This window comes from Globicephala melas, chromosome 2 (genome assembly GCF_963455315.2).
Source record: "Globicephala melas chromosome 2, mGloMel1.2, whole genome shotgun sequence".
NCBI classification, from domain to species: domain Eukaryota; kingdom Metazoa; phylum Chordata; class Mammalia; order Artiodactyla; family Delphinidae; genus Globicephala; species Globicephala melas.
Genome location: NC_083315.2, coordinates 30,998,723 through 31,022,610, shown reverse-complemented (window position 1 = coordinate 31,022,610; position 23,888 = coordinate 30,998,723). Strand labels below are relative to the sequence as shown.

General features: G+C 43.2%; 1 protein-coding gene across 8 annotated transcripts in view; it reads right to left on the bottom strand.

The window, feature by feature from the left end:
* ENTREP2 (endosomal transmembrane epsin interactor 2) overlaps positions 1-23,888 on the bottom strand; it is a 371,116-nt gene that overhangs the window by 149,225 nt on the left and 198,003 nt on the right. The window lies entirely within an intron of this gene.

Here is a 23,888-nt window from a genome sequence, read left to right as displayed (position 1 = left end):
TGTATATCCTTGCCTCCCTTGTCATAGATTAGTTGACCATAGGTGCGTGGGTTTACCTCTGGACTTTCTATCCTTCTCCATTGATCTATATTTCTGTTTTTGTGCCAGTACCATATTGTCTTGATTACTGTAGCTTTGTAGTATAGTCTGAAGTCAGGGAGTCTGATTCCTCCAGCTCCATTTTTTTCCCTCAAGACTACTTTGGCTATTCAGGGTCTTTTGTATCTCCATACAAACTTTAAATTTTTTTTGTTCTAGTTCTGTAAAAAATGTCACTGGTAATTTGATAGGGATTGCATAGAATGTAGATTACTTTGGGTAGTATAGTTATTTTCACAATATTGATTCTTCCAATTCAAGAAAATGGTATATCTCTCCATCTGTTTGTGTCCTCTATGATTTCTATCATCAGTGTCTTATAGTTTTCTGGGTACAGGTCTTTCACCTCCTTAGGTAGGTTTATTCCTAGGTATTTTATTATTTTTGTTGCAGTGGTAAATAGGAGTGTTGCCTTAATTTCTCTTACAGATTTTTCATCATTAGTGTATAGGAATGCAGGAGGTTTCTGTGCATTAATTTTGTATCCTGCTACTTTACCAAATTCATTGATTAGCTCTAGTAGTTTTCTGGTATCATCTTTAGGATTCTCTATGTATATAGTATCATGTCATCTGCAAACAGTGACAGTTTTACTTCTTTCCGATTTGGATTCCTTTTATTTCTTTTCCTTCTCTGATTGCTGTGGCTAAAACTTCCAAAACTATGTTGAATAACAGCAGTTAGAGTGGGCAACCTTGTATTGTTCCTCATTTTAGAGGATATGGTTTCAGTTTTTAACCATTGAGAACAATGTTGGCTGTGGGTTTGTCATATATGGCCTTTATTATGTTGAGGTAGGTTCGCTCTATGCCCACTTTCTGGAGACTTTTTATCATAAATGGGTGTTGAATTTTGTCAAAAGCTTTTTCTGCATCTATTGAGATAATCATATGGTTTTTATTATTCAATTTGTTAATATGGCGTATCACATTGATTGATTTGCGTATATTGAAGAATCCTTGCATTCCTGGAATAAACCCCACTTGATCATGGTGTATGATCCTTTTAATGTGCTGTTGGATTCTGTTTGCTAGTATTTTGTTGAGGACTTTTGTATGTATGTTCATCAGTGATATTGGCCTGTAGTTTTCTTTTTTTGTGACATCTTTGTCTGGGTTTGGTATCAGGTTGATGGTGGCCTCATAGAATGAGTTTGGGAGTGTTCCTCCCTCTTCTATATTTTGGAAGAGTTTGAGAAGGATAGGTGTTAGCTCTTCTCTAAATGTTTGATAGAATTCGCCTGTGAAGCCATCTGGTCCTGGGCTTGTTGTTTTCAGATGGAATGTCCTATAAATATCAATTAAGTCTATCTTGTTTAATATGCCATTTAAAGCCTGTGTTTCCTTATTTATTTTCATTTTGGATATCTGTCCATTGGTGAAAGTGCGGTGTTAAAGTCCCCCACTATGATTGTGTTACTGTCGATTTCCCCTTTTATATAAAGGCTGTTAGCATTTGCCTTATGTATTGATGTGCTCCTATGATGGGTACATAAGTATTTACAATTGTTGTATCTTCTTCTTGGATTGGGTCCTTCATCATTATGTAGTGTCCTTCTTTGTCTCTTGTAATAGTCTTTATTTTACAGTCTATTTTGTCTGATATGAGAATTGCTACTCCAGCTTTCTTTTGATTTCCATTGGCATGGAACATCTTCTTTCATCCCCTCACTTTCATTCTGTACGTGTCTCTAGGTCTGAAGTGGGTCTCTTGTAGACAGCATATATACGGGTCTTGTTTTTGTATCCATTCAGCCAGTCTATGTCTTTTGGTTGGAGCTTTTAATCCATTTACATTTGAGGTAATTATCGATATGTATGTTCTTATTACCATTTTCTTAATTGTTTTGGGTTTGTTATTGTAGGTCTTTTCCTTCTCTTGTGTTTCCTGCCTAGAGAAGTTCCTTTAGCATTTGTTGTAAAGCTGGTTTGGTGGTGCTGAATTCTCTTAACTTTTGCTTGTCTGTAAAGGTTTTAATTTCTCCGTCAAATCTGAATAAGATCCTTGCTGGGTACAGTAATCTTGGTTGTAGTTTTTTCCCTTTCATCACTATAAATATGTCCTGCCACTTCCTTCTGGCTTGCAGAGTTTCTTCTGAAAGATCAGCTTTTAACCTTATGGGGATTCCCTTGTATGTTATTTGTTGCTTTTCCCTTGCTGCTTTTAATATGTTTACTTTGCATTTAACTTTTGATAGTTTGATTAATATGTGTCTTGGCATGTTTCTCCTTGGATTTATCCTGAATGGCACTCTCTGTGCTTCCTGGACTTGATTGACTATTTCCTTTCCCATGTTAGGGAATTTTTCAACTATAGTCTCTTCAAATATTTTCTCAGTACCTTTCTTTTTCTCTTCTTCTTTTGGGACCGCTATAATTCAAATGTTGGTGCATTTAATGTTGTCCCAGAGGTCTCTGAGACTGTTCTCAAGTCTTTTCTTTCTTTTTTCTTTATTCTGCTCTGAGGTAGTTATTTCCACTATTTTATCTTCCAGGTCATTTACCTGTTCTTCTGCCTCAGTTATTCTATTGATCCCATCTAGAGAATTTTTAATTTAATTTATTGTGTTGTTCTTCATTGTTTGTTTGCTCTTCAGTTCTTCTAGGTCCTTGTTAAAGGTTTCTTGTATTTTCTCCATTCTATTTCCAAGATTTTGGATCATCTTTACTGTCATTACTCTGAATTTCTGTTCAGGTAGACTGCCTATTTCCTCTTCATTTGTTTGGTCTGTTGGGTTTTTACCTTGCTCCTTCATCTGCTGTTTATTTCTCTGTCTTCTCATTCTGCTTAACTTACTGTGTTTGGGGTCTCCTTTTTGCAGGCTACAGGTTCGTAGTTCCTGTTGTTTTTGGCGTCTGCCCCCAATGGGTGAGGTTGGTTCAGTGGGCTGTGTAGGCTTCCTGGTGGAGGGGACTAGTGCCTGTGTTCTGGTGGGTGGGGGTGGATCTTGTCTTTCTGGTGGGCAGGGCCACATCCAGTGGTGTCTTTTGGGGTGTCTGTGACCTTATTATGATTTTAGGCAGCCTCTCTGCTAATGGGTGGGTTGTGTTCCTGTCTTGCTAGTTGTTTGGCATGGGGCGTCCAGCACTGGAGCCTGCTGGCTGTGGGGTGGAGCTGGGTTGAGACAGAGACTGAGACAGAGATCTCTGGGAGAGCTCTCGCCAACTGATATTCTGTGGGGCTGGGCAGTCTCTGGTGGTCCAATATCCTGAAGTTGGCTCTCCCACCTCAGAGGCTCAGGCCTGACACCAGGCCAGAGCACCAAGACCCTGTCAGCCACACGGCTCAGAAGAAAAAGGAGAAAAGAAAGAAAGAAAGAAAAAGCTATTAAAATTAAAAAAATAATAATAAAAAAAGAAGAGAGCAACCAAACCAATAAACAAATCCACCAATGATAAGAAGTGCTAAAAACTATACTAAGATAAACATAAAAATCAAAAACAAATCAGTTGCAGACAGCAAATCCCAAGTCTACAGTTGCTCCCAAAGTCCACTGCCTCAATTTTGGGATGATTCGTTGTCTATTCAGGTATCCCACAGAGGAAGGGTGCATCAAGTTATTTGTGGGGATTGAATCCACTGCTCCTGAGGCTGCATGGAGAAATTTCCCTTTCTCTTCTTTGTTCGCACAGCTCCTGGGGTTCAGCTTTGGTTTTGGTCCCACCTCTGCATGTAGGTCACCCTCAGGCAACTGTTCCCGCCCAGACAGGACGGGGTTAAAGCAGCTGCTGATTGGGGGCTCTTGCTCATTCAGGCTGGGTGGAGGAAGGGGTACAGTAGTTATAACTGGAATGCAGGGCGAGCCTGCATGACCTTACAACAGCCTGAGGTGCGCTATGTGTTCTCCCAGGGAACTTGTCCCTGGATCATGGGACCCTGGCAGTGGCGGGCTGCACAGGCTCCTGGGGGTGTGCGGATAGTGACCTGTGCTCGCACACAGGTGGCTGCGGCACAGCGTTAGCATTTCATGCCCGTCTCTGGGGTCTGAGCTGATAGCTGCGGCTTGCGCCCGTCTCTGTAGCTTGTTTAGGCGGTGCTCTGAATCCCCTCTCCGTGCGCACCGCGAAACAATGGTCTCTTGCCTCTTAGGCAGTTCCAGAATTCTTCCCGGACCTCCTCCCAGCTAGCTGTGGCGCACTAGCCCCCTTCAGGCTGTGTTCAAGCAGCCAACCCTCTCCCTGGAATCTGACCTCCGAAGCCGGAGCCTCAGCTCCCAGCCCTCTCCCACCCCCGCAGGTGAGCAGACAAGCCTCTCGGGCTGGTGAGTGCTGGTCAGCAGCGATCCTCTGTGCAGGAATCTCTCCGCTTTGCCCTCTGCACACAGGTTGCTGCTCTCTCCTCTGTGGCTCTGACGCCCCCCGCCATCCCCCATCTCTGCCAGTGAAGGGGCTTCCTAGTGTGTGGAAACTTTTCCTTCTTCACAGCTCCCTCCCAGCGGTGCAGGTCCAGTCCCTATTCTTTTGTCTCTGATTTTTCTTTTTTCTTTTGCTCTACCCAGGTACATGGGGAGTTTCTTGCCTTTTGGGTAGTCTGAGGTCTTCTGCCGGCGTTCAGTAGGTGTTCTGTAGGAGCTGCTCCACACGTACATGTATTTTTGATGTATCTGTGGGAAAGGTGATCTTCACGTCTTACTCCTCGGCCGTCTTGAAGGCCCCCCCCCCGCAGCTTTATATATCTATTCTTTTTCAGATTCTTTCCCCTTATAGGTTGTTACAGAATATTGAGTATAGTTCCCTGTGCTATACAGTAGGTCCTTGTTGGTTATCCATTTTGTATATAGTAGTGTGTATTTGTTAATCCCATAGCATTTTTTAAGTATTAAAAATATATCATTTAGTTCCCTCATTTACAAAAACGGCAAAAAGAAAAAAAAAGAAAGTCTCCTGCGGATTGATGCATTTGCTGGTGTGGGTACTTCAGAAAAAAAAGATGAGACGAAACACTGCACCCAAAAGAGAACAGGTCACAAAGAGCACAGGCACACCGGCCATGAGCTCCCGGTACCTGCCAGGTGCTGAGAGGTGCCCCGGAAGGGTCCTGTCTGCAGAGACTGTTTGTCTGTACGTGTCTGTGTGTAAGCAGACGTGTGTGTATGTGTGTGCTTATGCACTGTGCATGCATGTGTATATATCAGTATGTATGGGAATGTGTGTGTTGTGTGTATGTATGTACGTTTCTGCACGTGAGGGTGTATAGATGTAAACAAGTGAATGCCCACAGCACTGACCATTATATGCTCCCCAGAGCCAGTACCTCGTTTAGTTGTTACAACGACCCCCTATAATCTAAATACCATGGCCACAGTGCAGTCACTGGTCTTTGAGGCAGGTTGCTTCATTTTCCATATCACACAGGTGAGTGAACTGAGCCTCATGGGGATGGAGTCACTCATCCAAGGCAGGAGCTCTATGGTGGGGAGACTAGGGTGTAGAGGTTCAGAGATTTGCTGAAGGTCATACAGTGAATAAGAAACGGAGCCTGTGCTCTTAACCACATTATTATGCTTCCCAGTAAGCAAAGCTCACCTTCCTTTCAGGAACGTGATAAAAAGACACACATACGTGTATTATATACACACATAACTTTAAATAAGACCTTTCTATTGTAAGGGAATGGGGGTGTGTTGAGGACATCAGGGGAAAAAGGGTTAACTTTAAAATAAATATTATGATGAAATCAGAAGAAATCCTTGGGAATTTTCTATATGAATTTCCCAGTGACAAAGGGACATTGCTTCTATGAAACAGGAGCAGACTGCAATGATAGGAAAGGAAGGGATGAGAATAGCTGATGACCAGAAGGAAACACACCAAGATAAGAGGCTGCACAGAAAAAGAGACATACCAAGTGAAAATCTGCACTGAAAATAGTAAAGAGCAGGCTGGATACGGAAAAGAAAAATCAAAATCGTTAAAAATATTTAAAACATTTGCTGTAGAGTAGCATTTAAGTTTCTTTCCAATTTTGCTAGATTTTTCTGCTTGTGCTCCAGACCCGCTGTGCACCCTTTACTGCTGCCTGGGGACTGGGCTCCCCTGTTCTCCAGGGGGTTCAGACAGAGAGGCACTGAGGGGAGGGGGGTGGGGAGGGGAGACAGGTGAGATTCTTATTCCCTCTGCTGGACCACGGGACCTGGCAGTGCCCGCCTTCTACCCAAGGCCACGCCTCTCCTCAGGGGGTCCTTTCCTAGGAACTCCCTGCTCTCTCCAGGCCCCAGTGCCTGCCCTCCCTCTACCCTACAGGCCTAGGGGTGGTGCTGGCCCTAAGGTCTCTGCTTCCCCTGCTGGCTTCTTTCAGCCATGCCCTCCCCTTTGTAAACAGTCTCCTTTTTAAACTTTACCTACTCTGATTACGGGCAGATGCCCTTTTACTGTACTTCGCAGATACTGCGTTTTGTACAAATCGAAGGTCTGAGGCAACCCTGTGTCAAGCAAGTCCACTGGCACCATTTTTCTAACAGTATTTGCTCACTTCATGTCTCTGTGTCACATTTTGGTAATTCTCACAATATTTCAAACCTTTTCACTCTTATACTTGTTCTGGTGGTCTGCGATCGGTGATCTTTGATTCTACTATTGCAAAAAGATGATGACTCACTGAAGGGTCAGATGATTGTGAGCCTTTTTAACAATAAAGTATTTTTTAATTAAGGTATGTACATTGTTTTCTTTAGACATAATGCTATTGCACGCTTAGACTACGGTATAATGTAAACATAACTTTTATATGCACTGGGAAACAAAAAAAAAATTGTGTGATTTGCTTTACTGCAATTTTTGATTTATTACAGTGGTCTGGAACCAAACCCACACTATCTCCTAGGCCTGCCTGTATGTGATCTGTTTCCTGCTGGACCCTCAAGGATGCAGAGGATGTAGAGCTCCAGGCATCCCCAGGAGAGGGTCCCTTATCTGTTTTATAAACTGTGGTTCTGGATAATAATTTGAGTTTTTTAAGAGTTCCACTTGCTTAAAAAATAAAGTTTAAAAACAACGGATGAAGCTAAACTTGAGAAAGCCAAAAAAATTAAAAAGGGATAGACATGAAAAGAAAAAGAAAAAAATGACCAATAATACGTTTCCAGAGAAGACCTGAAAACAAATAAACAAATAATCCTGTTCTCATTACAGAATGAAACTCACACTGGCTTCAGAACTTTCCTCAAATTACTAATGCCAGAAAAAATGGTTACTCGGGAATTCTGCATCAAGTCCAACCGCTCTTGTGTGGGAAGGAACAGATGGCTACTTTGGCTGACACACGGTCTGAGGAATATATATCCCCGTGTACCCAACCTAAAAAGATGGACAAAAATTCGGAGGACAGGCTGAAGTCAGTCCTTAGACGATCAACAGGGGAGTGAAACCACCAGGGAAATAAATAAGGGAAGGTTACACAGCCCGAGCTCTAAATATAAAATGGAAACGTGAAGAGGGTCTTAGATGCACAGAATCAAAAATGCTAACATTCATCTTCTGCAAGGAGAAAATGTGATAATCCACTTCTTTGGTAGGTATACCTTACCTACACTGAAATATTCTCTAGTTCCCCAGTGGTGGTGTGTGGAGTGCTACGGGTGCCCTGGGCCAGGTGCGGGGTCTGCAGGCCAGGCATCTGCAGAGGCTCGTGGGCAGGCCTACTGATGGCGTGCCCCTGATGCCCTCTGAGAGCCCTGGCTCTGTTCTCCCAGCCCCCGCCCCCTCCCAGGACCCCTCAGTATCCTGACTGGGCCAGAATGAAGGGGGCCTCTTTGGCAGCATCCCCCATGGCTGGGGAAGCTGGTGGCTCACCCGCACGCTCCACTTTCCCTTGGGGGAGACATCGTGGGCTGAGACGGTTCTCTGGGCCCTGAGCCGTGCTGCCTTGGGGGAGGGGTGGAGCAGGTAAAGGGAACCTGGTCCTCTTACGGTCTTCAGTGCATCCCATCTCAGATAGCGTTTGCTCCAACAGTGTCCTGGGACTTCTCTGCTGGAGTCCCAGAACACAAAGGTACTCTCTTCTGTGGGCGACTGTCAAAAATTGGCGTTCTTTAGGGGGAAGATGGTAGAAAACCCCTATTCTGCCCTACTGATGACGTCACCCCAGGAAGGACTTCTTAATGAAAGATACCCACACCCATGCACAAAAATTAACCATAATGAAAGGGACTGATAAGGAAAGGTGACCGTAAAAAAAGTGAGATGGTAAGTCAAAACCTGGAAGGGGATATTTTCACATTTTTAAAAAAGAAACAACCTCCAAAAGATGTAATATAAAGAACTTCTATGAATATTAAGAAAAAGATTAAACAATAAAAATGGTAAAACAGATAAACTCACATACTATGGAACAGGAACCGCAATGGCCAGTAAAGACTAAAAGTTGGCCTGTTTCATCAGGAATAAGATAAATGCAAACTGAGACCATGAAGACTCTGTTACACCCACCAGATCAGCAAACTTAACATCAGCCCTATGAAGTTCTAGAACAAACGTGGAACACTGCTGGACATCGACATTATACAAATTCTTTGGGAAAACCATTTGACGTTATTCCATAAAAATGAAAATATTCATCCTGGTGACCACTGATTCTAGGCTCTTACACCAGTGGAACCCTCACCCACGTACACAAGGAGACTGGTATTAAAACATTCACAGAAGCTCTGTTCATAATAGCAGGAAAGTTATATAAATGCCCACTTGTCCACTAAAGGAGAACAGGCAAATACACTGTGATATATCATATATTCACATGATGGAATACTGTACCATTAATTATAAAGATAATTCATCTAGATGCACAAACATGGATGAACCCACAACTGCATGAATGAAAAAAAGCGAGTCATAGAGGAATACAGGTTGTGATTCCATCTATGTAAAGTTCAAAAACAAATAAAAATAATGCGTTATTTAGGGACACGCTCATCTGTGGCAAAAGAATGATGAACGTGAAATCCCTGCTCTGAAGAGAAGCAGGAGATGAGATGGGGAAGAGTCCAGAGGGAGGCCCCAGCCTGGGTGACTCACATTTCTTATGTTGGTTTCAAAGTTATGCTTCACAACTTTACACACATTCCACTGTATCTGTCATATATTCATGTTTAATAACATTTTATTTTAATAAATATTTCATCATTTAAAATTGAACAAAGAGCTATATTTTAAATGCAACTGTATCAAATAAAAAAGTAAAGTAAAGTAAAGCACACTGAAAGCAGCGTTTTTAGAAAAAACACAGCATAAAAATCGGAAGTGCCAATAAAAATGTAAAAACAGAAAGATAAAAAGAATAACAAATACTTCACAAATAAATAAAAGATTTCATAATAAGTAATTACCCTAGTTTAAGCAGACTGATTTGCATGAGAGTCATACCTACAAAAATAGAGAAATTAAAGTAAAAATGATAGGCAAAGATTCAGGCAAATTTGAACAAAAGGAAAAGAAGGTTGGTGCTTTAATTTTAGATGAAGCAGAATTCACAACAATAAAACATTAAATTGGGACAAGACCACTTTATATTAGTAAATGCTGCGATCCACGAATAATGAACACTAGTATATTTAAGAATATAAAATCCAAATGGAGCAAAAAGTGATGGAAATAGGAGGCTGAGAGAAACAGAGCTGTAGTGGAAGATATTCATGTGGATCATGAAGCAAAAAGCCGTTTGTAGAAAAAGATGAGATGAATCTGACAGTGGCTGGGTGGGGTGGGGGCAGAGCCCTGCGGTGTTTCTCAGTCCTGTCCCTGCATTTTCCAGTTTTCTATCGCAGGGCGGGGGCAGGGGGCACTGCCTCGACCTGTATTTGGAGAGGACACCACACATATAAGAAAGGCAGAAAATTTCTTCCTTCCTCCTAAAGTCAATCTGCAAATAATCAATGCAACTGATTTTTAAAAACCTAAGTGTCCATCGTCGGATGAATGGATAAAGAAGATGTGGCACATATATACAATGGAATATTACTCAGCCATAAAAAGAAACGAAATTGAGCTATTTGTAATGCGGTGGATAGACCTAGAGTCTGTCATACAGAATGAAGTAAGTCAGAAAGAAAAAGACAAATATCGTATGCTAACACATATATATGGAATTTAAGAAAAAAAAATATCATGAAGAACCTAGGGGAAAGACAGGAATAAAGACACAGACCTACTAGAGCATGGACTTGAGGATATGGGGAGGGGGAAGGGTGAGCTGTGACAGAGCGAGAGAGAGGCATGGACATATATACACTACCAAACGTAAGGTAGATAGCTAGTGGGAAGCAGCCGCATAGCACAGGGAGATCAGCTCGGTGCTTTGTGACCGCCTGGAGGGGTGGGATAGGGAGGGTGGGAGGGAGGGAGACGCAAGCGGGAAGAGATATGGGAACATATGTATATGTATAACTGATTTACTTTGTTATAAAGCAGAAACTAACACACCATTGTAAAGCAATTATACTCCAATAAAGATGTAAAAACAAAAACAAAAAACTTCTGAGAGTCATTAGCTAACTGCCTATATAGTGCTATTTGAAATCAACTTCAATCCATTTTTCCACCAATTGTTGAACCACACAAAGTGAAGAGCAAAACAAATTAGAAACCTCTGAGTTTTCTTTTCATTCCCAATCAGAATCTTTGTATTTTGATACAAATTGAAACCTATAGTGATTTGATTCAATGTACATAAAAATCAGGGTAAAACATGGATGTTCCAGTATTACCATCACTTACTCTACAGGATAAAATTATTCAGGGATCAGAGATAAAGCCCATGAGTAATATTCTTCATTAAAAGAGGTTGGACATTTGAAAGAAAATCTGATAGCTAATAGCCTATAAGTAACAATTTTTTAAAGCTGGGTAGGTAGAGACAGTTCCTCAGAATTGCATATTAAATTCACTTTCAATTAGTATGGTTCAGCATTTTATTCTTATGATTTATACGCTTGGTAATACTTTTAAAATTAACTGTGCTGCACACAGACACACCACATACGTCTCAGCCATAATAATTTTTCTAATGCTATATCTTTATAACAGTAATTGCCTTCTTTCTGAAAGAATATGCATTTGGAATCTAGTGACACTTCATTTATTACTTTTCTTATATTAGAGCTACCTCAGCGTATTAGACTTTTTTTTTTTCCCTTAACGACTTTTTTCTATTAGGAGACCGTGAAGACCCCAGGGAAAAGGAAGTCCATTAGGGGAAGGAGACACTTTAGAGGCGCAGGAATATCTAAGGTGGACATCAGACAGTTCTTGTCAAGAAGGGACTGGACAGGACATCCTCCATTTCCTGTGAGTTACAGATGCTTTTGACACACCTCTATAAACAGAAGTCTCATCACTAATACAGTGAGTTAAATCACCAACACAGCAATTAAGCACAGGAAGGACATCGCCAGCCACTGCACCTGCCCCTCTCAGTTGGGGAGTCACCCTGTCCCGTAGACCACCCTGCTTAAACCACTTGGACCAGGAGACAGAAGGTCCTCTGGCCCCAACACCAGACTCTCTTTTCCAGACCATAAGCATCAGACGATAAGGCCAGCACTGGGGCAAAGTGAGCGTCCAGGAGTCCTTTACTTAAGTACCAGCAGGAAGCACTCTAAGAAGCTGCCCCAAGGACCCGCAGGGCTGCTCGGGCAAGTCACCATCTCCTGATGCCGGAAGTGTTTCCGCACAGGCCAGGGACAATGTGAACGCGAGAGAGAAGTGCCGTCCCTTTCTCCCCAAAGCTTCTATGGTGGCATTGACTCCTGGACCCTTGGACCTTGTACTTTTCTTGCTTCTTGGATTTGTTTACGTTATTCCGCTGGCCGGCAAGGACCCCACTCTCTGATCCACCTGCCCAAACTCCACCTGTTCGACACCTACGCTGAGTTGCATCCTTACTGTAAGATGAATCAGTCTTTCCCCACCTCAGCCCTTATGGAAGTAGCAGGACATGAGGAAAAGAGCCGACACTTTGAAAGCAAACAGACCTGGATTTCTCTACCCCAGCTTCTGAGAGGACTACCCCTGTGACTGCGGCCAAGCACACATTGCTGTGGAAGGGATGCTCTGTTCGTCGCTGGTAACAGTGAGCACCCATTCTGCACGGCTGCCATGCCTGGATGCACAGAAAGGGCTGGGAGCACCATCTTCCTTTCATCTTTCTAAACAAACTTCATATACAATCATTCCTTAACTTACTAAGTTCTAACTTGCAACTATTCCCTATTACATCAATATTTTATTGCTATTTCTATTTTTCCAATTCCTATCAAGTCCTCATCTACACTAAACTTGTTTTTGATTAACGTTTATTTACTGGAAAATAGTTGATTTACAATGTTGTGTTAGTTTCAGGTGTACAGCAAAGTGAGTCAGTTATACATACACATGTATCCACTCTTTTTTAGATTCTATTCCCATAGAGGTCATTACACAGTATGGAATAGAGTTCCCTGTGCTATTCAGTAGGTCCTTATTAGTTATCTATTCTGTATATAGAAGGCAAGACCATTACCTTGTGCTTCTTTGTGTCCAACTCCTCACACAGTCTCCATGTCTTGCATGATGTATTTTAGTGCAACCACAGGCTCTAAGCCTCATCGCTTGATGGTTCTGAAACCTACTGTGTGCTGACCATGTCCTTTATGTGTCCAGGCAGACACAATAAGGAACTGGCTACAAGTCAGAATCAGCCCAAGGTTACACATATAAAGGTCATCTACTTAAGGGCACCAGGAGACACGTAACCAAGTCTCAGCAGTGAAGCAAACTCTGCTCTTCTGGAAACATCTATAAAGGTGCCCACAACTGGAGCTACTAAGGGGTTTATCATAATCAAGACATTAACCATGGACTGAGGGTCCAGCTTTCTACAGCTCCCCTCACGGCACATTAACCAATGGACATGGGTACAAGTACACCATCCAAGCCGTAGGTAAAGATACACATAGAAAGTGTCTAGGACTCCATCCAAGGCAGGCACGGGGACACCTGCCGATGGTGGCCCACCCTCCACGAGGTCCTGAGCTCCCCAAGACGGCCCGTGTCCTCAGCGTCCTTCCAACAGACCTCGCCGCTCTCTGGTCTCTGCCCTCTTGGGAGAGAGTAACATTCCCCAGGCTGGACTACAGAACAATTCACTCTTTCTGAGAAGATTCTCAACAGTCATTCAGAGGTAACAACCAGGGAAAAGCCTATTTAAATTGTTTACAGGTGCAATTCAATGCATTTAATTCATTATGCTTTCAAGCACACAACTACCTTACCAGGTATCTCTGTCTACCTTGTTTTTAATCTTCCTGTCCAACCTCATGATCTCTTGCAAAAAGCAAGTTTTATTACATTTTCATTTAAGAATGTGTCTGATGCATTTCTCCAAAGAAGACATACAGATGGCCAAGAGGCACATGAAAAGATGCTCATAATCGCTGATTACTAGAGAAATGCAAATCAAACTACACACTGGTCAGAATGGCCATCATTAAAAAGTCTACAAATAAAAAATGCTGGAGAGGGTGTGGAGAGAAGGGAATCCTCCTATACTATAGGTGGGAATGTAAGTTGGTGCAGCCAGCTGAAAAAAATGGAAAAAATTATGGCGGTTCCTTAAAAAAAACAAAAAATAGAGCTACCATATGATCCAGCAATCCCACTCCTGGGCATATATCTGGACAAAACTATAATTTGAAAAGATACACATACCCAAATGTTCATAGCAGCACTATTCACAATAGCCCAGACATGGAAGCAACCTAAGTGTCCATCCACAGATGAATGAATAAAGAAGATGTGGTATATACATACACACAATGGAATACTACTAAGCCATAAAAAAGAATGCCATTTGCAGCTACATGGATGGACCTAGAGATTATCATACTAAGCAAAGTAAGTCAGAAAGAGAAAGACAAATACCATATGATATCAATTGTATGTGGAATCTAAAATATGACACAAATGAATCTATCTACAAAACAGAAACAGACTCACAGACATACAGAACAGACTTGTGCTTGCCAAGGGGAAGGGGGGTGGGGAGAGAAGGATTGGGAGTTTGGGATTAGCAGATGCAAACTACTATGTACAGGATGGATAAACAACAAGGTCCTACTGTATAGCACAGAGAACTATATTCAATATCCTGTAATAAACCATAATGGAAAAGAAAAAAAGAATGAGATGGATCAAAATTAAGGAATTTATACTGAAAAGTGATTTAAGTAAATATCAACAAATGTCATGTTGTAATAAAAATGAGTATTTTTTTCAATGACCACTTCTAATTTCACTTGGCCTTGAGTGGTTTCATTATGCTATAATTTAATTAGTCCATTTCAGTCTCAATTTTCTGGTTAGACATGTTCCCCTGATTAAATTTAATACTATTAGTAAATTTAAAGACAACTGTATTAGTCTATTTTCATAATTAAGATAGGGGGCTTTAGATACTTCAGCTGCTGCATTAGCAGCATAAAATATTGCCTTATAAATACGGGTATACCCTAATTCCTTCTCGTCCTCAGCACTAACAAATGAAGCCTTCATCTTTAATGTGATCAAGCAAAATACATTCTTTTGAATGTATTCAAGAGGTCATGATCTTGACTGTGAGAAACCCCCATAGTGGATTTATAACGAATTTTCTGAATAAATAATGACTGCCAATACATTTACATTAAACATATTAACCTTTAACTCACCTAAAATTTTAAATAGTGTATTAAAGTTATATTTGTGCTCAATTCAACGGGCTTGAAAGAAAGCCCTACAGGTTTCCTACATCTCATATTAAAGGTTAAAGTGATTCATACATTTTTTTCCACAAAATATGGCCAAACATACAAACCTGAAGGGAGACCAGGACTGAATTTCTGATGTGCACATCAGGAAACATTTTTGCTAGTACAAAAATTCAAAAATACGTAAAAAAAGAAGCTGATATATGCAGCGTAAGATTTTAAGCTTCCTTACATTGGACAATGATCGCCATAGCAATGAAGAGAGAGAAAAACCCTCATCCAGGTGGAAGTTCGTTCATCATTCCCTTCCAATTCCTTGCCTTTGCATGTGTCATTAAATATTGCAGTTGAAAATAACAAAAAACCAGAATCCAAGCAGAATGGAAAGGCAATCAAAAAAGGCAATTTTTCTTTTTCATTAGTTGCCTGAAGGCATCCAACAAAATAGACACTATGGTAAGAATCAGTGATTTACACCTGAGTATAAATATATAGGAACTAATTATCAGACCCCTATTACTATCACTTCTGGTCTGGCTCCAGTGAATTAGGTTCCAATGGACAAGGAGATGTTCTGGCCAGTGCACAGCAGAATCGGGAGCTCAGTAAGGCTCCTGGCGCCACACACCGGACTCACCAGGGCTAGAAGCCTCCCTGCAGCTGAAGAAGCTCCCAAACACCTGCTGGAATGAATGCAAAACTAGGGAAGCCCCCATCTGGAGAAAACAAAATATGAAAGAACAAAAAAGTCCTCCATTTGGCAGCTTCTAATGGAAAGGAAACCATGAAATAATTAACTGGACGTGAGAGTGTTTTATTTGGTCTGATCGCAAGTGCAGTGAGTCTCCATCTGAGGCGTTAATAAGGAAGCTGGATGACGCCTCAGTCAGTAAAGAAGGAGGTTTGTTGTTGTTGAATTTAAAGGACTCGAGGAAGGCGGCAGCCCAGCGAGGAGGGCAGAGCCCACGGGCCAGGCGGCTTGAGCTGGTGTCACCCACTGTGGATGCCCCACACTGTCCCAGGTCCCATCCCTCCTCCTGGTGTAAGGCGGGATGACAACAGAGGTGCCCCCGGCATCAGGAGACCGTCGGGGCAAGAACACTCGGAAAAGGCCAGGCACATGGTGTGTTCTACATCCGCGCATGTCAGTACGGAAGCCAAACGGAGATGATGCAATGGCCCTGGAGCAATGGTTTTCCACGTGCCTCGGGGGGTTCAGCAGGATGGAGAAGCGCCAGAAGCTCAGAAACACATCACCTGGGGGACAGCTGAGCGCTGCCACCAACCAGCTGCACAACCCTGAGCGTGACTAACCCTGGCAGCCCTCACATCATAGAGCGGCACTTAGGAGAGCGTCTGGACCACAGAGGGTGATGGATGGGTGTCAGCAATCGTGGCTGTGACCATCATCAGCATCACCATCTGTCCGGGACACGCACGGCCTGAGCCACTGCTGACCTTCACCATGGACACTGCCGACGGAGACAGAGGGAGGGAAGGCAGCTTCACCTGGGGGAATAAAGTCAGGTGCGCCCTACCCAGCTGCTCACCTCCCCAGCAGCCTGCACCAGATCCTGCCCGTCCACCTGGAGCTCCCCTTTCACAGATCCCAAAGACGGCCTTGGCCTTGGGGGGCAGGCCCAGCCGGGCGGGGGAGTAGGAACTGCTGCCCACCCCAAACAAGAAGACAGGAGACACCCAGCAACCAGCCACCAACTACCTCCGCTCGTCCACATGGTCCTTCTTCCGTAAGTACGAACAGGAAACCAAAGATGCCACACGTCTGAGGAACACTAATATCATGAATAAGGACCTAAAGGAGTTGAGACCAACTGGCCAGTGGGGGGAGCTGAGAACACGGGGAGGCAGGAAACCTGATGAACAAAATTCGAATTAATATTAGGAGGCGATGGCACCCCTAGAGTGCATGCTTCCTAAACTGCGAACACAGTGCTGAGAAAAAGCAGCAATTAGAGAACAACAGAGGATTCTTTGAAAGCAACACAGGTGTCGTCAAAATGAAAAATTCAGCAGGCGGGTCAAGCAGTAGCATGGATATGGCTGAGGCCCAAACTAGTCATCCAGAAAATAAAACAAGAACTATCCCAGCAAGTACAGAAAAAGAACATGTTAGAAAATGTTAAGAATTCTATGGCATCGGTTTATCTGCCTGCAGCAGGTAGTACATCCTTTTACCTACTCTGAGTAGCATAAACTCGAGAAGGCTGAGAAATACACAGGAGAGATATAATCAATAATTAATGAAAGAAATTCCCCTGGAAAACTTTTCTTGAAATATCCAATAGACAATTAGCTCTATTACAACACTTCACTACCGTGTGTTGTAACCAGATATAAAATCAACACACAATTGTCTTTCCAGAAATTATAACAGAAAACATATTCCCATCTCTCAACATTATAGATGTAATTTTCCTAGAATGCAATCACAATCAAACTCAAATCATTATCAGCTGAGAACTTTACAAACTGATTTTAAAATTTACTGAAGAGAAAAGGCACAGAAGTAGCCAAGAAAATTATGAAAAAAATCAAAGAGCAATTTATTATAAAGCTAGACTAATTAAAACATTGTAGTACTGGCTTAGAAATGGACCAACAGATTCATGAAATAGGGATTAATAAACACACCCATGTCCATAGCAGCGGGGAGGGGACACTTCAAATGCGAGAAGAAATATTGAACATTCAAAAAATGGTGTTGGGGCTTCCCTGGTGGCGCAGTGGTTGGGAGTCTGCCTGCCGATGCAGGGGACACGGGTTCGTGCCCCCGTCTGGGAAGATCCCACATGCCATGGAGCGGCTGGGCCCGTGAGCCATGGCCGCTGAGCCTGCGCGTCCGGAGCCTGTGCTCCGCAACGGGAGAGGCCACAACAGTGAGAGGCCCGTGTACCACAAAAAAAAAAAAAAAAGCTAACAATTCTGTATTTTTTTTAAAAAGGCATTTCATCAAAAATTCAAAGACAAACAACAGACTGGGATAAAATATTAGTCACCTGAAATGGAAAATAATTACTATATTAAGAAATCCCACAAATTACTAACAGTCTTACAGAAAAATAGACAGAAGATGTAAACAAGCACGTCACAGAAAAATTCAAACGGGCAATGAAATCTTGTTATTTGTTTCCTTTATGTCTCATCTATTCATCGTCTAATTTTTCCTTTATTTTCTGTCTTCTTCTGGATGAAGTGGGTACTTTTTACGACTCCATTTTATTTCCTTTGTTAGCTCATTAGCCAAGTCTTTAAAAAAATTTTTTTTAATGGTGGTGGTTGTGTTGGGCTTATAGTATATATATTCACCTTATCACAGCTCACCACAGAGCTTAAGAGCCTTACACTGTATACTTCTATCTTCCTGCATTTACACATTTTTTCCATATATATGTTATAAATTCCATAATATCTTGGTGTGCTTTTCTTCATACTTCCTGTTCTTTGTGCACATGGAGGTTCTCAGATCTGTGGGCTCGTAGTTTTATCCAATTTTGAAAAAACATTTCAGTATTATTTCCTCAAATAGTTTCTTCCTGTCCATCCCCACTATTTTAGGTACCCATTCCACAGATATGAGGCTTCTTGAAATTTCCCCACACAGCTCACTAATGATTTTTCCATTTTCCACAAAATTCTTTTTTCTCTGTGTCCTACATTTTGGAATAATTTCTAGTGCAATGCCTTCGAGTTCACTAGCCCTTTCTTATCTCTGATCTAATCTGCTGTTCATCTTGTCCAATGAATTTTTTCTCCCACTGTAGTTCACTGGAAGTTCAACTGGTCTTTATACTGTCTCTACTTTTAAACATCTGCAATACAGTTATAACAACTGTTTTAATACCTTTGTCAGCTATTTCTAACATCCAGGTCAGTCTTGTATCGGTTTCAATTGGTTAATTTTTCTCATATGTCAGGTTGCATCTTCCTGTTTCTCTGCATGCCTAGTAATCCGATTATGCGTGCTGTCTTGGGCGGATAATTTTGTATTCCTATGAATATTCTTGAACTTTGCTCTGGGACATGTATACATTACTTGGAAATGGTTTGATTCTTTTGGATCTAGCTCTCAAGATGTGTCAGACAGGACTGGAGCAGCATTGAGCCCGGAGCTTATTATTCCCCATAACGGAAGCAAGATTCTGCTGAGTATTCTACCTGCTGTCCCAATGAATCAGGAGGTTTTCCAGCCTGGGCGGTGCCTGGTGCGGCTCCTTCTAAGCCTCTCATTGGTTCTTTCCTGGCCTCAGCTGCAAGAGCTGATCAGTAACAGCCGAATACTGGGAAGGGATCATCTGTGGGTCTCCAGGACTTTTGTAAGCTCTCAGGCACTTGTACTGAAAGCTCTACCCACCCTGAAGTCCCGGCCCCTCAGCTTGTTCTCCTTAACTCAGCTAGTGTGCCAGGCTCTGCCCAGACTCCCCCTACCTGTGCTGCAGCCTGGGGACCCTTCTCACAGCTGGACACGGGCAATCTTAGGACTTACCATGGATGGTGGGGCATCAAGGTAGAAGGAATACACTGTTGAATCGGGCCAAGGTTAGTGACATGGGCCCACCAAGCAGAGATTCTGGCATTCAACGTCTTAGCTGGAGGAATTAGGAAGGATTCTTGCTGTTTGTTTGGCTCAAATACGAACCCCAAGGTGGGCTGCACTAAGTGAAGTTGACATGCCAGACCTTCTAGGTATATCCTCGAGGGAGGAACTTAAAGGCTGGGGGAGACTGGAATGACAGAGTGCACTCTTCACGTAAGACCTGCTCACCCGTCCCGGAGGATCCCGAGAACACAGCTTCCACCACGGCGTAGAGAATACATCTGTGAGGGGAGCCCCAGCACACTTGAGGAGCCCTGAGGGACTCTCCCCTGTAGATCAGAAACTGCAGTAGACATGCCTGTGCTGTCAGCAAACTAGGATCCCCAAGTGCATGAGGATTCTGGGATCCCAGGGCGGCAGGGGCCGAGTGGCGGTACTTCATCACCAAAGACCAGGTGGGTGTGGCTAGGGTGATGGGCAGTGGGGCCAGAGCAGCGGTTCGAAGAGTCTGACTCACAGAGATGCTTGGTGTTGGCTCATAGAGGTTCTGCCTCTCAGACTGAACCCTAACCGATACACATTCCCATCGGGGTTGATAACATTTAGCAATAAAAGTAAACCACTATCTGAATAAACCAAAAAGTCAGACTCCTCAACCACTATAACATAAAACACAAACAGTACTAAACACATCACTCTATAGGGCACTCTGATTCCTACAGATTAGTACTTTTCAAAATATGTCTACTTTGCTCTTAAAAAACTATACTAAATAAACTGTAATTTGTTACATATAAAAATAAATTCTAAAAATGTTTTCAAGCCCGTGGTTATTAGTTTCTCAATAGTATTAGTTATCACAAATAATCTAGTGGCCAGGTCAGAACTACCCATTCAAGTTTTTTTTTAAGTGTACAGTAGTCCCCCCTTATCTGCAGGGAATACATTCCAAGGCCCCCAGTGGATGCCTGAAATGGCAGAGAGTACGGAACCCTGTATATATCAATATGTACCCGTGATAAAGCTTAATTCGTAAGTTAGGCCCAGTAAGAGATTAACAATAATAATAATAAAACAGAATAATTATAAAAATAGACTGTAATAAAATTTATGTGAATGTGGTCTCTCTCTCTCAAATATCTTATTGTACAAATGTAATGCCTTTTCCATCTTAACTAAGTGCTTATAGTGTACTATGGCCATACCTTTTGCAGTTGAGGAGTGACAGCAAAACTAGCATACATTTCTTTTTCCTTCTTCACAATTTCACAGATAGAAGGTTTGTTCTCACTGTAGATCTTGGCACACTCAGCGTACGCGTTTTCTTTCCTTATTAAGTCTAGCACTTTTACAGCTTCTCTCTGGTGTATCCAGATTGCCAGCATAACTACTCTTGAGCTCTGGGGCCTTTATTAAGTAAAATAAGGGTCACTTGAATACAGCACCGAGATACTGCGACAGTCGCTCCGATAACCCAGATGGCTACTGAGTGACTAACAGGTGGGACCCACTGGACAAAGGGACGATTCACATTCCAGGGGGGTTGGAGTGGGATGGCATGGGTTTCACCACAATACTCAGAACAGAAAGAAATTGAAAACTTATGAATTGTTTTTTTTTAATTAAAAAAAAAATTTATTTTACTTATTTATTTTTGGCTGCGTTGGGTTTTTGTTGCTGTGCGCTGGCTTTCTTTAGCTACGGCAAGTGGGGGCTACTCTTCACTGGGGTGAGCGGGCTTCTCACTGCGGTGGTTTCTCTTATTGCAGAGCACGGGCTCTAGGCACGCAGGCTTCAGCAGTTGTGGCTCGCGGGCTCTAGAGTGCAGGCTCAGTAGTTGTGGCGCACAGGCTGAGTTGATCCACAGCATGTGGGACCTTCCTGGACCAGGGATCAAACCCGTGCCCCCTGCGTTGGCAGGCGGATTCTTAACCAGTGCGCCACCAGGGAAGCCCTTAGGAATTGTTTATTTCTGGAATTTTCCATTTAATATCTTCAGACTGCAGCTGAGGGTGGGTAACTGAAACCGTGTAAAGTGGGACCGTGGATGGTGGGAGGGGCTCCTGTACGACCTGTGATCATGTGTGAGACTGTTTCCAATACTGATATATGTATAAGCAATCAGAGGACATGCCACTGAATCTTTCAAAAACATGAGCTAATCAGAGCTATACAATCTGAATCTTAATTGGCATCTAGCGTAATGTAGAACCTTTTATAGTTTGATGTAAGGAAGACAATTATCTCAATCATAGGAGACACTCAGCACATAGAAAAAAATGAATGAAAAAAATGTGAACATACGTATTCTCTACTGGCGTAGCGCCTGCCTTGTTTCAGAATTTGGAAAGGCTCTTAGAAAATACGATGGTGAGAATGTCACAGCATCTCCCTCCTCCTCCCCTCACATCACAGGCCCCAGCTGGAAAGGGCGGCCTCCTTCCTGCCCCCATCAGCCAGCCTGCTGCCCCCACCTTGTCCTCCTTCCCAACGCAAGTCCCTCCACCACCCACAATACATCAAGTCGCACTGGCCTGAAGCTTACACCCCCTCCCTCACCTCACTCTGTCTGACGGGCTCAGAGTGAGGAAGAGAAAGGAGGCCCAGCAGGGCTGTGACGGGCCCACACTCACCAGCCCGTCGGAGGAGAGATATGGTCAACCGACAGAGGGCAGCCCCCGCAGCCCCACATCAGCGTCACTCCTGGCCTCCCCCAGCCAGCCTGCGAGGCTCTTCCAACACCTCGAGGGGCAGACACCTCCCTTCAGAGAGGGCAACTTGCTCTGGTGGTCATTCGCAGGGGTGGGGCGTGTCGTGTCCCCCTGGAAATGAACCAGAACTCACAGTGGCCTCTTCAGTTTTATGCCTCAGGAAGATGGAAATGTACCATTAGAGTAAAGGATAAAACTGGAGCTTGATATAAAATAACTATTTATCAGAGAAACACACATCAAAACTGCAATGAGATTATTACCTCATGCCCATTGGACTGGCTATTGTCAAAAAGGCAAGAAATAATAAATGCTGGAGAGGATGTGGAGAAAAGGGAGCCCTCCTACACTGTTGGTGGGAATGTAAATTGGTGCAGCCACTATGGAGAACAGTATGGAGGTTCCTCAAAAAATTAATAATAGAACTACCATATGACCCAGCAATCCCACTGCTGGGCATATATCTGAAGAAAAAGAAAACACTAATTTGAAAAGACACATGCACCCCGATGTTCACTGCAGCACTATTTACAATAGCCAAGACATGGAAACAACCTAAGTGTCCATCAACAGAGGAATGGATAAAGAAGATGTGGTACATACATACAATAGACTATTACTCAGCCATAAAAAAGGTAAAATCTTGCCAATTGTGACAACATGGATGGACCTTGAGAGTTTTATGCTAAGTGAAGTAAGTCAGACAGGGAAAGACAAATACTGTATCATTTCACTGGTATGTAGAATCTTAAAAACAAACAAAACACAAAATAAACGAACATACCAAAGCAACCAAAAACAAACACGTAGATAACAGAGAACAGAATAGTGGTTGCCAGAGGGGAAAGGGGCTCAGTGGAGGAGTGACGGATAGAAACTGGATATTTGGTGATGAGCACACTGCAGCGTACACAGATGTAGACATACAAGGCTGTACACATGAAATTTATATGATGTTATAAACCAATGTCACCTCAATAAAAAATAATTCTCAAAAATAAGGAATTATTTAAATCAAGACTTCAAGCTATTCTAGCTGTGAGACCCTAGGCAAGATATTTACCTTTCTAAGTCTTCCTTTTCTTCTGGAAAATGGGGATAAAAACAGTAGCTTACTCACAAGGATACTGTGTGGATAAGCTCAGCGGATCCCGTGCAGGGCTTAGCACGAAGGAAACGCCCAGCACGTGGTTCCTGTTAACAGTAGTTTGTAGGTGGGCCCTACATGTTGTGGAACAGGATGAGGGGCTTGGACGCAGACGCTCGGAGGAGGCTGGGGGGAAGGAGGGCTTCCAGGAAGCAGCGAGAAGCGAGCCCTAATGAGTGGAAGGGCAGGGCAGAGGCCAGAGGGGTCGGGGAGGACCTGTCAGTCGGGGCCCACACCACATGCCGGCAGTCCAGAGGGTCCAGGTGTCAGGGTGAGGCTGGGAAGGGAGGAAAACTAAGGCCACATCAACGCTCACAGTTCAGAGAGTGAGTTTTCTGCTAACAAATCAAAAGTTGTATCATCCTGGTCAACAGACAGAAGAGTGTCCTTACAGCAGAGACAACCAGCTCTCCGCCAAGACTCTGTCCCCACTCCACAATGTGGGCCGTCTCTGGGAGGGACCCGTCCAGGGAGGGACCACCTTTTTCAGCTTCCTTCCCAACCAGACACGCTTCGGGCCCCGTGACGAGCCCTCCCCACTGGTGTGACGTGCAAGCATGAGTGTCCCTTTCAGGCCAAGGAAGTCAAGGAGCACGGGTTTCTCCTTCCTCTCCCCCCTTCACTGAAATGCAGGGGACCCCACGGGCCTGGGGAGTGCAG